The sequence below is a fragment of the Callorhinus ursinus genome, unplaced genomic scaffold (genome assembly GCF_003265705.2).
Source record: "Callorhinus ursinus isolate GAN/ISIS: 27379988/994484 unplaced genomic scaffold, GSC_fseal_2.0 scaffold5, whole genome shotgun sequence".
In the NCBI taxonomy this organism is placed as follows: domain Eukaryota; kingdom Metazoa; phylum Chordata; class Mammalia; order Carnivora; family Otariidae; genus Callorhinus; species Callorhinus ursinus.
The window spans coordinates 13,936,474-13,954,599 of NW_027397067.1; the positions used below are offsets into that span (position 1 = coordinate 13,936,474).

An 18,126-nucleotide genomic window follows, 5' to 3' on the forward strand; every position below is an offset into this window, starting at 1 on the left:
GAAAGAGAAAAATATACAATCTTTCCCACAGCAAGGGCAATTATTGCAAACTATTGTTTTCTGAAGCTCCTCAAGGTTGATTTCATACCCCTCTTCCCGGGGCCCAGACACCTGCTTTCTGTCAGGGGAAGGAGCTCCTGGCAGACACTTGCTCTGGGGGGGCTGGGCTGTAATCACAGCTGCCATTACCACGAGTCATGGCACAGAGATAACACAGACCTGCCCTTGAACTTGGCCTCTCTGAGGTTGTGTCAAGAAGTGAAGAACATACACTGTCCTGCATAAGGTTCTGAAGAGTCCATTGTTGACCAGAGCATTTTTAATAAAGCAATCTGATCAATGTGGCTTAGAAAATCTAACTCGATTTTAAAAGTCACTTGCTCCATTTGTACTTGAGGAAGCTCTTGTAACTTTTCCGTTAGAACTTATCTTCCAAGATTCCTGAAGAATTCATAACAGCCTCTGTGGAACTGTGCATAAAGTTCAGAGGAATTTCTGACTGAGGGCTGTTATAGCAAAGATATAAATATAAAAGGTACAAAGCAATTAGGGCATTTCTAAACATAATGAGATTCAATTAGGTAGAAGTTGTGGGGAATAAAAAACTTAAACTAAGAATCTTTTTTTTTATTTAATGATTTTATTTATTTATTTGACAGAGAGACAGCGAGAGAAGTAACATAAGCAGTGGGGGTGAGAGAGGGAGAAGAAGGCTTCCCGCAGAGCAGGGAGCCTGATGCGGGGCTCGATCCCGGGACCCTGGGATCATGACCTGAGCCAAAGGCAGATGCTTAACGACTGAGCCACCCAGGCACCCAAAACGAAGACTCCTTCTGAGAAGATTGGAGAAGAATTTGTTTCTGATTGGATTCATTCTTTCATTTGTGGCACATCACAAGTTCCGTACAAAATCCTAAAGTTCAATTTGTATTCTCTTACTCATAATAGTGACAGCAAAGAGTGGCTTCGAAGAATCCTTTATACCCCCAATATTCTCCATCAATAATCCCAGCTGCCTCATACATAGAAAAAAAATACAATAGATATGTAGATATATAATTTATGTTATTTCATACACTTCACTATTTATTTACATATAAATATACATATTATAAAATATGCATATTTATATGTAAATAATATTCTATAAGGTATAAGTAAATTATCTTTAGAAAACTTTGCTAGTATACTGTAAGTAAAAACAGTACATTTATTTAAGAAGTCACTCAGCATCTCCTTCCAAACATATTCTTCTTTCTAAGCCTCACCCATATAGAAATTGTAGAGGGGCCTCGCTTAAATGACAGCTAAATTACAAAGGTACTTCTTCCTAAGTACTAGGATGTATTAGTATTTTTCCATTATTGGAAATGTGCCCTTACCCAGAATTCATTCTAAAGAAAAGTCAATGGTAGAAGCCTTTTTCTCTTCTGCATTACTGTTGTATTTACCATAAAAATCCAACGCTAAATAATGCAGTGCCATGTCTGTCAGGAATTTTATGCCTGTCTTTTGGTTCTTTCCCTCTGAATGTAGCATAATGGAAATAGAGGTGCTTGGTGATGCCGAGTGTAATGAAGAGATCACATTCATTTTGGTATGAGAGTATGGGTGGTATCCAACTAGGCTAAGAGGATTTTGGTTTGCATTTTAGGTAATAAAGACTACTGAACTGAGGCCCAGTACCATTGTGGCTAACATCAATTTAAAGAGAAGCTGAGCAAGTTGCCTGACTGAAATTTAGCCATTTCATTTGCCAAGTGAATATAATTCAGACGATAAAAAGAAGTGAGAAGTGCATCAAGAGAGGTTGATATATTGTTCTGGAGAGAGCTTTACAGTCACAGAAGCCTTTCCTGGATACATGTTTTTCTTCTTAGGACTGTGTCTGGAGCTCCTTAGAAGCCAGAACACTAGGGAGAAAATCCAGGGAAAATGTCTCTTCCTATTTTACTATTCCTATATCCAAAAAATATAGCTAAAGTGAATATTATAAGTTTTCTTTTACTAGGTTCTATATTACTTGCAATATGGACATAGCTGTTTGAGAGAAGGGACTGTATATATCCATCAATTTTAAGTCAGTGTTTAGCAGGTATCTTGCATATAGTATTTAATAAATGTTATTGGACGTTATACCACTGATATACTGTTCCAAAACCAGGAAAGAAAGCAGTGAGGTTATGCTATACTTCTCTACTTGGGATAATCACCTGTTATAAGAGCTTGTCAGACCTAATTTTTGAAGGTAATAAAACCAAATTTTAATTTTTTCCCCAAGTTTTAATTTTAAATGAGTTTTATCTTCAGAAATTACTGAAAATTAAGGTGTTTTTTTTAATTGAAGCATAGCTGACATAACAATATTATATTAATATTATATTAGATATACAACATAGTGATTCAACACTTAGATACATTATGAAGTGATCACCACAATAAATCTAGCTACCATTTGTCACCATATACAGTTGTTACATATTATTAACTATATTCCCTATGCTGTACATTGCATCCCTGTGTCTTATTTATTTTATACCTAGAAGTTTGTACCTTTTAATCCCCTTCCCCTATTTCATTCCCTACCCCTTCCCTCTTTTCATGGGCAAACAACTGGTTGTTCTTTTTATCTATGTCTGTTTCTGTTTTGTTTTGTTTGTTCATTTGTTTTGTTTTTTAGATTCCACATAGAAGTAAAATCATATAGTATTTGTCTTTCTCAATCTGACTTATTTCACTTAGCATGAAACTCTCTGTCACAAATGGCCAGATTTCATTCTTTTTATGGCTGAATACGATTCCATTGTGTCTGGAGACACATCTTCTTTATCCATTCATTCATCAATGGACACAGGTTGCTTCCATATATTGGTTATTAAAAATACTGCTGCAATGAGCATAGGGGTACACATCTCTTTTCAAATTAGTGTTTTCATTTAGGTCAGTTTTTTTAATTCTAAATAATAGTTCCCATTAACTTTAATCTTTACATTAGAAAACTTAAATGTTAAAAAAAAAAGGTAGAGACACCACATGTACTTCAAAGTTTTTGTGGCTTTCACTCAGTGCTTACCTGTCAGTTCTATCAATTCTTGATGCAACAGAGAAATTACTGAGTGATTATTTGAATATCAAGAATGACTCCGTGAAGGGGGTCCCCTTCACTATTTTACACATAATGCTACTTATAAGCAAAGTGTGCAAGCAAAATAAACTGAAATCCAATGAGCATGTACATATGCAGTGGGAGTAGCTATTCTATCTACCTCTGTTTCACAGGTAGCTGTTTACAAACACTTCCTTTGGAACTGTCCATGTTACTTTTAGACAATTAGAAAATGTATGAAGAGAGAAAAACAATTGGGATGTTATTCAAAATTAACAGCTATTGAAGCCTATATTAAAAGAAAAGAAAGATGTCCAATAATAACTTAAACTTCCACCTCCAGAAACTAGAAACAGAAGAGCCAACTAAATCCAAGAAGATGCAGATGGAAGGAAATAATAACGATTAGAGCATAAATAAACCTAATAAGAATAGAAAATTAGTAGAATTAACAAAACCAAAAGTAGTTCTTTGAAAAATAAGGGGCCGCCAGAATGCGAGGAGTATTTCCTTTCTTTTCCTGACTTTAAAATTTGAATCTTCTCTCTTTTTTCTTTGCCAGTTTTGCCAATGGTTTGTCAATTTTGTTTTCACATTGAAACACAGATGTCTTTGGTATTTTAGCAAATCATTATATTCCCAAATAAATAAGCCTGACCTAGGAGATCTGATGAAGTTGCCTAGAACAATGATCTCAAACCATCTGAAAAATTTTTTAAAAATTTTTCTCCAATTTGTTGTGGATCAGCATTTCTGTAAAATACAATAAAAGTAAATTACAATAAAAATAAATGAGATAAACAGCATTTGAAATACTACCTAATATTTTCTTATATTCCACAGACCTAGAATTATTCTTAGAAATTGCTGTTAGGAGTTTCTAAACAGTCACTCTCCATCCATTTCCTTAACTCATGGTGGATCAGTACACACAGGTCATAGTCTAGCACTTCCAGCTGCACTGGCCTGGTAGCATTCTCGTTTCTCCACAGATCCATACCTTTAGGGATCCAATCAGAAAATAGGTGGCAATGCCTTTCAGACTAATGCAGAACATCAGCTTTAAGAGAACTCTTCTATTCTCCCTGATCTCCCTTCTATTCTCTAAGAGAGAAGTCAAAGATTTTGCTTACACAGCTCAATATAGGGTTGTAGTAAATAGAAAAAAGAGTTGTGGTAAAAAATAACAGCACAATTGGTGGCATTGTCAGTCTAATGAAAAATAAAGTTTCAAGTGTTTTACCCTGACCATATAATTCAGTTATTCTAATCACCTTATACTATAGTTGATTTGAAGTCTTTTCTATAAATCCAATGCCTGGACTTCTTCAAGGATAGTTTCTGTCCACTTCTTTTTTTCTTGTGAATTGACCATACTTTCCTGTTTCTTGTATGCCTTTGTAAGTTTCTGTTGAAAACTTGACATTTTGAATATTATAATGTGGTAACTCTGTAAATAAGATTCTCTCCACTCCCCCAAGGTTTGTTGATTGTTGAGAGCTAAAGTTAAGTTATTAACTTTAAGTTAAATTAAAGTTAACTTTTAACTCTTAAAGTTAACTTTTTCAAACTATTTTTTTGCAAAGACTGTATTGCTAGTCATGTGTGTCACTGATGTCTCCGTTCTGTTATCTCAGTGGTCAATCACTACCCTGACAGCTGACGGAGATTTCCTTAATGCCTGGAGCCAAGATTGTTTGGAGCTGGGACACTCCTTCAACAGTAAGACAGGCTACTTACAAATCTGCCTATGCTTTATACCTCTTGCTCACAGGGAGCCCACAGATTAGCAAGAGGTGCAAACCTCTTCTCACGCATTTTCTGAACATGCCTGTGGCCCTGAGAATGCACACTGCAATCTGGCTTCATTGGTATACATAGTAACCCTTCAAAGCCCTTATTCCTCCAAGAATCCTCCTCCTAAGCCCCCTTCTCAGGCTTTTGAGTCTGTCTGCTACTTGCCCCATTTGCTATTGCTTGCTCCAGCTAGATGCAGATAGTATATGTCTTTAGATGCTTTTGACAAATGTTACTACTGCCAGAAAGCTGCTCCAGCCCTCCAGGGGTCAAAAGAAAGTTGAGCCTTTGTGCCATTCCCTCAGGTAACTATCAGACATGTCAAAATTCACAACCGCAGTTTTTTGAGAACAAGGTTTATATTGCCCCCTTAGCACCAGCAAGTCTCCCTAGTAATGTGGGCCACTGTCCAGACAGGCACTACTGAGCTGGAGAATGAAGGATGGTAGGAAGGTAAGCAAAAATACTACAATGCTTTCATATTGAAATTTACAGTATTTTTTCCTTCATTAAGCACTTGCTTCATTGCTGTAAGCTTTTGTTTAGATTGCAGGGTTCCAAAAAAGCTGATTATATCAGTTTTTGCCAGCTTAATGGTTGGTTCAGTTAAGGTGCTAATTATTTTAGCTTCCAGCTTTTTCATTTTCCACATCACAGTTCAATTCAATGGATGGAGAATAGACTTTTCAATAAATGGTGTTGTGAAAACTGGCTGTCTACATAAAAAATAATGGAGTTGGACCCTTATCTCATACTGTATATAGTTCAAGATTAAACAAAGACCTAATGTAATAGCTAAAACTGTAAAATCTTAGAAGAAAATATAGAAGTAAATTTTTGTGACTTTGGATTTGGCTATGGATTCTTAGATATGACATGAAAAACACAAGCAACAAAAGAGAAAGTAAATAAATGTGGTTTCATAAAAATGAAACACATTTGTATTTAAATAGATACTCCCGCCAAAGAGAAAGACAACCCACATAATGGGAGAAGATATTTGCAAATCATATATCTGATGAGGGATGTGAATGTAGAATATGTAAAGAACTCTTACAACTTAGTAATAAAAAAGACAAGTAGCATAATTAAAAAATAAACAAGGAATATGAGTAAATAGTTCTCCAAAGAAAAAACACAAAGGGCCAACAAGCACATAAAAGATGCTCAACATTATTAGTCATTAGGGGAAGGCAAATCAAAACCACAATGAGATACCATGTCACAACTACTAAAATGACTATAGTCAAACAAAAAAATAGCAAATGTTGGCAGGAATGTGGAGAAATTGGAACCTTCATACACTGCTGGTGGAATGTAAAATGAGAGAGCCACTTTGGAAAACGGTCTGGAAGTTCCTCAAAAAGCTAAACATACAGTTACTATTTCACCCACCAATTCCACTCGTAGGTAGATACCCATGAAAACTGAAAGCATATGTCCACAAAGAAACTTGTACACAAATGATTTTAGTGTCCTTTTACAATAGCAGCCAAAAATGAAAACATTCTAAATTTCCATCAATAATGAATGGATAGAGGAAATGAGGCAGCAATCGGTGGAGAGGAAGCGCGGTGCCCTCTCTGGAGGAGGTTGAGGCCACAGCACCGCCTCCCATCCTCCGGCCTGGGCTCTTTCTTATGCGGGCAACTGCTAAACCCACTCTCTCAGTCGATGTGAAGGAGCAGAGGAGGAATTGGTGCCTCACTCACTACGTTAGTGCAAATGCCAAGGCCGAGGTGGCCTTGAACCGTAGGATCCAGCTGGTTGAAGAGGAGCTGGACCGCACCCAGGAGCGCCTGGCCACTGCCCTGCAAAAGCTGGTGGAAGCGGAGAAAGCTGCAGATGAGAGCGAGAGAGGTATGAAGGTTATTGAGAACTGAGCCTTAAAAGATGAAGAAAAGATGGAACTCCAGGAAATCCAACTCAAAGAGGCCAAGCACATTGCAGAAGAGGCAGATCGGAAGTATGAAGAGGTGGCTCAGAAGTTGGTGATTATTGAGGGGGACTTGGAATGCACAGAGGAACAAACTGAGCTGGCAGAGTCCCGTTGCCGGGAGATGGATGAGCAGATCAGACTGATGGACCAGAACCTGAAGTGTCTGAGTGCTGCTGAAGAAAAGTACTCTCAAAAGGAAGACAAATATGAGGAAGAGATAAAGATTCTCACGGATAAACTCAAGGAGGCAGAGACCCGTGCCAAGTTTGCTGAGAGATCGGTAGCCAAGCTGGAGAAGACAATTGATGATTTGGAAGATAAGCTGAAACGCACCAAAGAGGAGCACCTCTGTACACAAAGGATGCTGGACCAGACTCTGCTTAACCTGAATGAGATGTAGAGCACCCCAGTCCTGCCCTGCCGCTGCTCCTCCCGCCTCTGATCCCGACTCCACTGAGGCCAGCCTGCCCGAAGCTGGCCTTGAAACTGAGGACTGATCTTTAACTGGAAGGCTGCTTTCTCCTTTTGCTGCCTCTCCCACCCCAACCCCTGTGTCTTTTTCGCCAAATTGTCTCTGCCTCTCCCTAGAGATTCCAGTCGGGCTTGAGGCTGAGCACCTTTGGGAACAATGTTTAAGGGAATGTGAGCACAATGCAAAGTGTCTTTAAAAGCATGTTGTGATGTACACATTTTGTAATTACCTTTTCTTGTTATTGTTGATGTAGCAACCATTTGTAAAACATTCCAAATAATTCCACAGTTCTGAAGCAGCAGTCTGTTCCCTTCTTCACATTTGGAAAGTAACTTTTCAGTTTAGTGCATACTGCCCTCTCCACAGAGGAGGCAGGGGCCTGCCTTACTGAGAGCCAGAGCCCGGAAAGAGACCCCCTCTGGGAAGCTTCATTGCTTTGTCCAAAGTACCAGCCAGATTAGAAAGGTGATTCCAGGAGGAGTGGCCAAAAAAGTGTGGCTCAGGGTTTCAGCTTTAAGGTATCTTTGAGCAACTTACATTTTTTAATTTTTTTTTCCATCAGAAGTGACCAAACAGATTAAGATGGTGAGACCTCTATCTGAGACCAAATCCTTATCCTATCTTTACCCTAACTGCCCATAGAATGGATCATGTTCCCCTTATGTTGAGGTGACTGCTTATTTTCTCTCCTGCCTCCTTGAAGGAAAAAAAGAAAATTATGTGTTTGCCACTGATTTAGCCATTATGAAACAAACTCATCTCATTACCCTTTGCTGGGTCCGAAGCTGCTGTCTCTAAAAGTGCCATCTTGCGCTTTGTATCAGTTAGTGCTGGAGAAATCTTGAATAGATCATGTACAAAACTGTTTTTAAATTTTATATTATTTTGAAACTTTGCTTCTTTAGGGTTGGGGCACATTGGCCACCCTGTCTGGCTGAGAACTCTCTACAGTCTGTGGGCTGACAGTGTGCTGATCTTTTAAAAAGTTTCTTTCCCTCCCCAATTCCCCTTTTTGGTGAGGTTTCTATGAGGCCTGTTAGGTGTGTATCCTGCAGCTTATTGGCTTAAAATGCACCCTCCTTTGGTGTGCTCTCTGGGGGCCGACTGGGAGAAAGAAACCAATAGTGCAAACTGTTTTGATACTGAAAATTGACAAGTGTCTTTTTGAAATAAAGAACCAGTCCCTCTAAAAAAAAAATAATGAATGGATAAACAAAATGTGGTTTTTACACAATGGGATATTATTTGACCATAAAGAGGAATGATATACGGATATATACTACAACATGAAGAACTTGAAAATATTATGCTAAGTAATAACAAGCCAGTCACAAAAGACTACATATTACATTTTTCCATTTATATGAAATGTCTAGAACAGGCAAATCTATAGAGACAGAAAATAGTTAAGTGGTTGCCAAGCCTGGATGAGATGAGGAGTCTGGGGGATAAAAGAGAAAGTGTATAGGTCTTCATTTTGGGGTGAGAAAAGTATTCAAAAATTAATTGAGGTGATGGTTGCCTAATCCTCTGAATACAGTAAAAATCATTGAATTCTATACTTAGAAAGTGTAGATTATATACAATGTGAATTATATTTCAATAGTTACTACAAAACATAGATTATAAACCATTGAATAAATTAGGAAATCATGAGTCCATACTGATGTAAATGAAAAATGGATAAATTGACATTTTGATGAAGAACGGGACATTTCATAATCTCAAATTACCTCCATACAATCAATTCAGAAATCTCATCCTTAAGATTCTGTTCCTCCTAAACCACTCCCAAATACCAAAATCCCTATCAGTCAGATCAGTCAAGGTTTTTCAGAGTAATAGAACCCAAAGGATTAGATATATATGGACTAGATATATATGGGCAAAATATATATTTCATTTAATAATTAAGCAGTAATTTTTACTATGTTATATTAAAAGATTTCAAAGAACTGGCTCATGTGATTTTGGGGGCTGGCAAGTCCAAATTATATAGGGCAAGCCAAAAGGCTGGAAACTCAGGCAGGAGTCTGCAGTTTTGAAGCAGATACTTTTCCTCAGTTTTTGCTCTTAAGGCCCTTCCACTGATGGAATGAATCCCACCCTCATTATCTTGGGCAATCTCTTTTAATTGAAGTAGACTGATTATAGATGTTAACTACATCTACAAAATACCTTCACAGCAACACCTAAATTAGTATTTGATTAAATAACTGTGTATTATAGCCACCAAATTGACACAGAAAACTCTCTCTATAAAAGGCTTATTAAATACAGATAAAGAAAAAAATAAATGCAGGTAAAGGGAATAACTTCACAGTGGATTCTGGCAGATACCACCTCAACAAAGTAATCCAGGTGAACATCATTAGTAATGGTACACATAAAAAATGTGTGCCACCTGATAGAATACAGAGAGAAAAATACTTCACATCATTTTTGTGATATTCCTGTTAAAGAAGAATGAGCTGAAAATAATCAGAAAAAAAAATCAGTAAAACTCCAATTGAGGGAGAATCCACAAACTAAATGTCCTTTATCTCTTTAAGTGTGAACATCATGAAAGTGAAGTAACATGTGTCTGACTCTCCAGTGTGACTTGACAAGTCTATGTCTACATCTCTGGCAAATAGAGGAAACACTGCAATCAGGTAAGAAGACTGTAAGGAATCTTATTCTTTCAGGATAACAATCCAGATTTCTACATGGAAAAGAGACACAGGTGATTGGCAGTTTTATTTAATTAATTAATTTATTTATTTATGAGAGAGCTCTTGCAAATGGTATGAGATAGCTCTTGCAAAAGGGTGGGGGCAGGGACAGAGGAAGATGGAGAGAGAGAGAATCCTAAGCAGGCTCCACATCCTTGCAGGAACCTCCATGGGGCTAAGAGTGAGATGCTTAACTGACTGAGCCACCCTGGCGCCCTGATGATTGGCAGTTATAATTTGACTCTTACAAAGGGGGTTAATTACTTCAACCAAAAGTCATTATGTAGTGACTGCTCTGGGCCATCAACAATGCTCTTTGAAGTTAAGATTTTCCATTCCCATGTAGCACAAATGCTACTCATTGATGGTTCTGTAATTTTTAATTTCATATCCTATTCTATTAATTGTGACATACTCATCAGCTATAAGATGTACTTTATTTCTATTATTAACGCTTTAATCTTGAAACTCTAGTAGACCAAATTCAAGATTGTATCTATGGTAACATCATTATCATTTATGTTTCCATGTACTCTTCTTTCAAGTTGCAAAGGAAATGGTGTAGAATTATAGTTGACATGCCAGGGGTTGATTACTCTGTGTATATCTGATAGTAGAAGTGTACTGCATATAAAAGTCATTTTCCATGTATATTGCTATAGAGAAAATGTTGGGAACTGACCTTACAAAAGATCAGTTTACCTAAAGGATCTTGAAACTGGCTATTCATTCAGGTTAAGTTGATGACAGACAAGATTAAATTATTAATAGAAAAGATATGGGCCGAACAAATAAATAAGACAAAAAGCTTTTGCAATGATTTATATGCCAAATGGCTATGGGAAACCGATCACATTTTAAAAGATTCTGATGTAAATAGCTCAAACTAATTCCAGAGCCTTTTGCACGCTCAAGTAGACCAAGAAACTGGTATATAAAAGAAGAGAAAGAAATGTTTGCCCATGGAATGCCTTCACAGGTTTACCAGAAGCAGGGGCTCCTTCTGAGAATACCCTTTCCTCTAGTTATGAAACTGCCTCTCCCCTGCATCTTCTTCTACCTCCTCTTATTCAATTATTTTGTAATTTCAATTTTTGAAAGGTTGCAATTCACCATTAAGTACACTTCTCTGAGTAAGCATTTGAAAAAAATTGTAATCAGCTCTAATTAGAGGTTCTATGTCAGGATTCTTGGTACACAACTCCCTATTAAAGTTAATCTGCGTACAGCTGATGGCTTCTGGCAGGAATAATAAAATTGTTGGCGACTTTTAAAAGAATGTATTTGAGTTTATTTACCCTTTATTGGTTTATCTCCCTTCCAACTTCCCAAAAGGAGCCTATACAAAGAATGAGACAGAGCTATAAATAATTGTGTATGGGCTCTTTTTCACAGACCCTTCAGTCAGAGTTAATCCTGAAATGCAATTAATACATCTTTAATATGATCATAGACATCACTAAATAAGAGCAACTGTGAAACCTGAGTAAATTGCACTTTCTCTTGAGGCCCGTATTCATTTTCAAATGTCAAGATGCACTCAGTTGTGAACAGAGTAACTACACTTCAAATGAATAGGACAGAGTGCTCTTAAAAATAAAGAGTCTGAATATAAAAGAGTTTAAATATCACACTTGTTCTGATTAAAACCTTTGCAAAGAAAAGAAAACAAACTTGAAAAGTTCTGGATAACTATATGAAGTATGGAAACATGATTAATTAAAGAATGCCATTAAAGATTGTAAATATCAGGGGCCCCTGGGTGGCTCATTCAGTTAAACGCCTTCAGCTCAGGTCATGATCCTGGGGTCCTGGGATCAAGTCCCGTGTTGGGCTCCTTGCTCGGCGTGGAGTCTGCTTCTCCCTTTCCCCCTGCCCCTCCCCCTGCTTGTGCTCTCTCTCAAATAAATAAATAAAATCTTTAAAAAATTGTTAATATCAGTGGGGTAAAATTAATGGTCAATTGAAGGCAAACAATATTTTTCTTACATTCCTGTTTTATGATCACCAGTACAGAGTTAGTTATCACTGACAATTTCTCTTCAAAATGAATGTTCATTTGTCAAACTGATCTCTAAATGAATCTAATCAGTAAATCATAATTAGACCAGTGGCAGCATAAATCATAATAGAAAACCTTGGAGATGCCACTGGAAATATTTATAAATCAGGAAAATAGCATGTTTGTCTTTTTTAAACAAATATATCCTTAGTCTAACATCAATTCTTTTTTTTTCTTTTACTATAACATCAATTCTTAATTACCCTAAATCATGCAATGGTAAACTGACTAGAATTTTATTTGGATGGATGCAGTCTGATAAATTCTAATTATTTTTTTCCAACTATTTCTATTTTGCATATATATATGCAAAGGCACTGTTAAAGATTAGTAAGTTTTCAATATTGCTAATAGAAAATGTCTTGTCTTTATCTGGGTATGTTAAATAAAGTTTACAAAAAAAAATCCACAAACTTAAAAGATTGAAATATACCTTTAAGACTCTATCATCACTCTTGATTATCAAAGCTACACATGAAAAATTCCTTGAAGTTTCTCTAACACTTCATGAACCATAAAATAAGCCAGCCAGAATTCTACTTAATCTTCCAGTCTAAAGGGTTTGATACAGTTTCAGCCTTTAGTTTAGTGCTATTGGTATCCAATTCAAGATCTCTACATTGGTTTTGTTTCATTCCACCTACTTACACAAAGGAGTTCTTTATACATTCAGGATACAAACTCCTCATCAGAAATGTGATTTGAGGTATTTTCTCCTATATTGTTGGTTGGCTTTTCACTTTCTTGATAGTATCCTTTGAAGCACGAATGTTTTAAATTTTGATGAAGTCTAATTTACCTATTTTTTTCTTTTGTTGTTCTTTCTTTGGTGTCATATCTAAGGCTGTACTGCCAAATCTGAGGTCATACAGATTTAATCCTACACTTTCTTCTCAGAGTTTTAGAGTTTTATCTATTATATTTAGGCATTTAACCCATTTTAAGTTAAATTTTTTTGTATATGTTGTGAGACAAAGGTCCAACTTTATTATTTTGTGTGTGTATATCCACTTGTCCCAGCACCGTTTGTTGAAAAATTCATGAATTATTATCACATATAATAATAAAGAGACATGATTCACTAACATTTTGTTATGGAATTTTGCATCTATGTTCTTGAAAAATACAGTAAAAAGTTTCTTGTCATGTCTCAATGCTCTGAAATCAGGATAATGCTGCCATCCTAAAATGAGGAAGAAAAGTTGTTCTATTTTTTTTTTTTGAAAGGTTTTGTAATGGGTATTACTTCTTTCTTGGGAATATTCACCAAGAAACTCTCTAGTTGGGGTGGCTGAGTGGCTCAGTAGGTTGAGCATCCAACTCTTGATTTTGGCTCAGGTCATGATCTTGGGGTCATGAGATCAAGCCCCACATTGGGCTCAGCACTCAGCGCAGAGTCTGCTTGAGATTCTCTCCCTCTCCCTCTTCTATCTGCCCCTCCCCCAGCACTCTCTCTCTAATAAATAAAACCTTTTTAAAAAAAGAAACCTCTCAGGTTTATAAACATTTGTAAGGATATTTATAATTATGAATTCATTATTTCACAGATCCTTGACTATTCATGTTTTTCTATTTCCTAATCATTGAACTTTGATATTTTGTATCTTTCTAAAATTTAAGTTGTTGAATTCAGTGGAATAAAATTTGGTTCATAATATTTTTTTCTTATCTTTTTGATATTTAGGATCTGTAGTGGGGTCCTCTCTTTTATTCTCTTATTATTCCTATAAAATTAATAATAATTTTTATCTTCTTTCTAGGTGACCTACAGGGAGGTAGGTGGTGGGAAGGGTGAAATAGGTGAAGGGGATTAAAAGTACACTGATCTTGATGAGCACTGAATAATATATGGAATTACTGAATCACTATATTGCCCATCTGAAACTAATATAATACTGTATATTAATGACACTGGAATTAAAATAAAATAAATAAAACAAATGTGAAATAATAAATTTGGGTTGATTTAAGATGCAAAAAAAAAAAAAAAGACCTATATGAGAAGCAATGACTTCATGGCCAATGCGTGTTTAAAGGATTTTTGTTTTATTTCCTTTTCTATGCCACGTGGAGATTTTGGGACTAGATTAAGGTAAACAGTTAGGGCAGTCATTTACTTAAGCTCCTACTGAGGTCCAAAATTGAAATCTCTCTTTTCTGATGGAACTTTAATACGAGCACAATCGTAGCAATCTCATTTATATGGCTGGCTGGCTTTGTACACTGCATAGTCTCAGAGCTCTTTAAAGTACCTCCACCAGCACAATGCTTCCCACATCCACACATTTACCTTTAAAATTAGACATGTTGCCATCTGTTAAATTATAAAAATCTGGGGAGGGACGATCTGTAATGAATTAGACCACTGGCTGCATATACCTGTACTAGGACTGAATGCACAGATCCTTTCCTGAGAGCAGGTTTGTGCAGAAGGATAATGAAGCAAAAAGAGAATGTATGGGTGAAAGGCCTACCTGGGGCAAAAGCAAATCTGGAAAAAGGGAAGAAAAAGATCTCAGACAAGAGCAGAGAAACCTCATCTACAGTACGATTTTCCTAGGACTGTCTATGTCAGAAAAACTCAAGGTATTTCCACTTAGGGTAAAATATGAATATATTACCTGTGGTAAGCAGAAAAATGGCTGCCTGAAGATGTTCACATGCTAATCCCCACAACCTATGAATATGCTATGTTATATGACAAAGGGGAGTTAAGACTGGTAATCAGACGACTTTAAGATGGGAGTATTATCTTTGATTATACAGTTGTGTCCAATATAATCACAAGGTTCCTCTGAAGCAAAGAGGAAAATGAAAGAGAAGGTCAGGGTGATGTGATGTGATAAAGACTCAACCCATTATTGCTGGCTTTGAAAATGGCACGAGGCCATAAGCCAAGGAATGTGGATGCCCTCTAGAAGGTGGAAAAGGCAAGAGAAAAGATTATCCTTAGAGCCTCCAGAAGGAGCACACCCCTACTGAATTATTGCTTTTAGTGCAATGAGACCCCTATTGGACTTATGTTCAGATCTATTAGATAGTAAATCTGTGTGTTTCAGCAACTAAGTTTGTGATAATTTGTTAAAGCAGCAATAGAAAGTGAATACACTACCCAAAGTAGCTTAAAGTACAGCTGGACTGCTATTTCTCTACATTTAAATTGTTATTATTGAAATGACTATAAACTCATATTTGTCCTTATTTTAATAACAAATTCTCTAAAACACACAAAATGAAATAATCTGTTATTGAGACTATTTTAACCCAGTAACTTGTTCAATTTCACTGTTGTCTCTAGGTGCTGCTGTTGAACACCTGCATTGTATGTGTGTGTAAATTTAAGATATAATTCTGTTAATAAAGTATTTAATGTTTTTATTTTACTTATCTTGTTTTTTTTTATATAATCATGTATTTCAATTCCAAGACATCTCTCATGTGAAAGCTGACTACAATGCATAATTAAAGGATGATTTTATTCAGGCTATTGCAGTAGGAAAAATATTCATTAATGCACAATGTCTCAAAGAAGGAGAAAACTTGGGGTCTTATGAAGGCAACTAAACAAGGCCATCAGGAAGAAGGATGAGCAGTGAATCTTACGGGAGTCACAATCTGGGGTCGAGGTGGGTTTTATCACTGAATAAAAAAAGGTGGTTCTTTGTGGTTTGGTTCCAAGAACATAAAGGGATAGAGAGATTTCTTAACCATTTCCACTTCCTGGGGATACAGGGCTCAGAAACGTTCAGTATTTCACACTGAAGATAGAGTATCTCAGAGAACAGGGTTTGGTAGCATTGCCAATAAATAATTAGCAGAGAGCAGCAAACAATACAATTAATTAATATGTTAGAGTAAGAGAAGTACAAATAATAATCACCAATGCTACCAGGCCTATTTAATTTTACCTTCATTTACTCAATAAAAATATTTGTGTACAAATAAAAATCACCCTTATTTTCACAAAGAATTAAGACTTATCAATCAATATGAAGCCTTTTAATTAATTAAAAATTGATTAAGTCTCTACTTAGTACCTAGGCATGTAAGATACACAGACATTTGCTCTCCCTGCGCTCATATTTTAATGCACATACTATGCAAAACAATTTAATCCGTGAATACAGGCCCATCTATGAGACAAAATGGAATATGTTATTTGCCTAAGTGAATAAACCTGGCTCTATCCTTCCTCACTGTGCAAATAAATTGTTTGAGAAATTTGTGGAACAAAATACGTGCACCTTTAGCTATGTTCTAATAGAGAAAAGACAGTATCTTAAAAACACAAAACAGAGAAATTCAAATGAATGTATAACCTGTTTTCTAGCCACAACTGCACTAAAGATAATTCACTTTAAATGTAAATGTTCTTGTTTCCTCCCTCTGTATAAGTTTGATGCTATGATAGCTGATGTGATAGAATGTAATTTTGTAGAGGTGTGAAAGAAATCTACATTACAATTGGTTGCAATAAGTTTTTTCCTCTTAGGGAGGTATGATGCATCTCTTTATCATAATGCATTATAAGTATTTACAGAAGGCTAAATAGCAGTGCTTTTGTCCATGTGTACCAATGCTTTGACAAGAAAAGTTATTTTCCCCCATTAATTGCCTTGGAAAGGAGATATGCCATCCAAATCAGTTTCCTTTAACATTTCGTATTTTTCCACAAAGGCTTTCATGATGTCAATCGGAACCAATGCTGTGATAAAGTCATTTTCATAATGATATTTTACACACCTTGTTGCCACAACTTTTTAAACATTTACTATGTCTGAAAGATTGTTGGTAATGTACTGTGTTCAGAGAAAGTGAAAACGAAAATGATGGTAAATAAAAGTTTTTCTGATGAGAAAAACAAAGTTAGGATAAGGATACAACCAAGAATTCACCTAAACTTAAACATGTTACACAAGTAGACTCCACATGTGAGCGCCGCAGCAGCTCAAATATAAAACATATGATTGAACTAATATAATAATACAATTAGAAAAATAATTAAGACTGGCTGTTCACTGCAAAGTAAAGCAGATTTTCTGGTAGAAACAACCCTGGCATACTCTTGAAGTTTAGCTTCTAGGTCCATAGTATGGCTGAAAAGTGCCTTTTTTCCTGTGGTTTCCAGACACAACATCTTAACAAGTGTAATAGTGGAATTTCAGATTAATGGATGAGACTGAGAAGATTAAAAAGTACAATTAATAGCCTTTTTACAACTATTTTTTGTTTTTTAAATTCCAATTCCAAGTATAGTTAACATACAGTGTTATATTAGTTTCATGTGTACAATATAGCAATTCAACAATTCTATACATTACCCAGTGCTCATCATCGCAAGTGCACTGCCTAATCCCCATCACCTATTTCACCCATCCCTCTACCCCTCTCAATTCTGGTAACCATCAGTTTGTATCCTATAGTTAAGAGTCTGATTCTTGGTTTGTCCCTCTCTTTTTCCTTTGCTGATTTGTTTCATTTCTTAAATTCCACATGTGAATGAAATCATATGCTATTTGTCTTTCTCTGATTGACTTGTTTTACTTAGCATAATACTCTATAGCTCCATCCATGTTGTTGCAAATGGCAAAATTCCATTTTTTTATAGCTGAATAATATTCCATTGTATATAAATATACCACATCTTCTTTATCCATCCATCTATCGATGGACACTTGGGCTGCTTCCACAGTTTGGCTATTGTAAATAATGCAGCTATAAACATTGGGGTGCATGTATCCCTTCAAATTAGTGTTTTTGTATTTTTGGGGTAAATACTCAGTAGCACAATTACTAGATCACTGTTCTCTTTTTAACTTTTTGAGGAACCTCCATACTGTTTTCCAGAATCAGGAATTCCAGAAAGGCTGCACAGTTCGCATTCCCACCAACAGTGCAAGAGGGTTCCTTTCCACATCTGACAGGTGTGAGGTGATAACTCATTGTAGTTTTGATTTGCATTTCCCTAATGATGAGTGATGTTGAGCACCTTTTCATGTTTCTGTTGGCCATCCGGATATCTTCTCTGGAGAAATA

General features: G+C 36.1%; 1 long non-coding RNA gene and 1 pseudogene across 1 annotated transcript in view; one reads left to right on the plus strand and one right to left on the minus strand.

The window, feature by feature from the left end:
- LOC141372721 (uncharacterized) overlaps window positions 1-18,126 on the minus strand; it is a 187,167-nt gene that overhangs the window by 67,146 nt on the left and 101,895 nt on the right. The gene's annotated exons all lie outside the window — the stretch shown is intronic.
- LOC112823099 (uncharacterized) lies at window positions 6,544-7,515 on the plus strand (annotated as a pseudogene).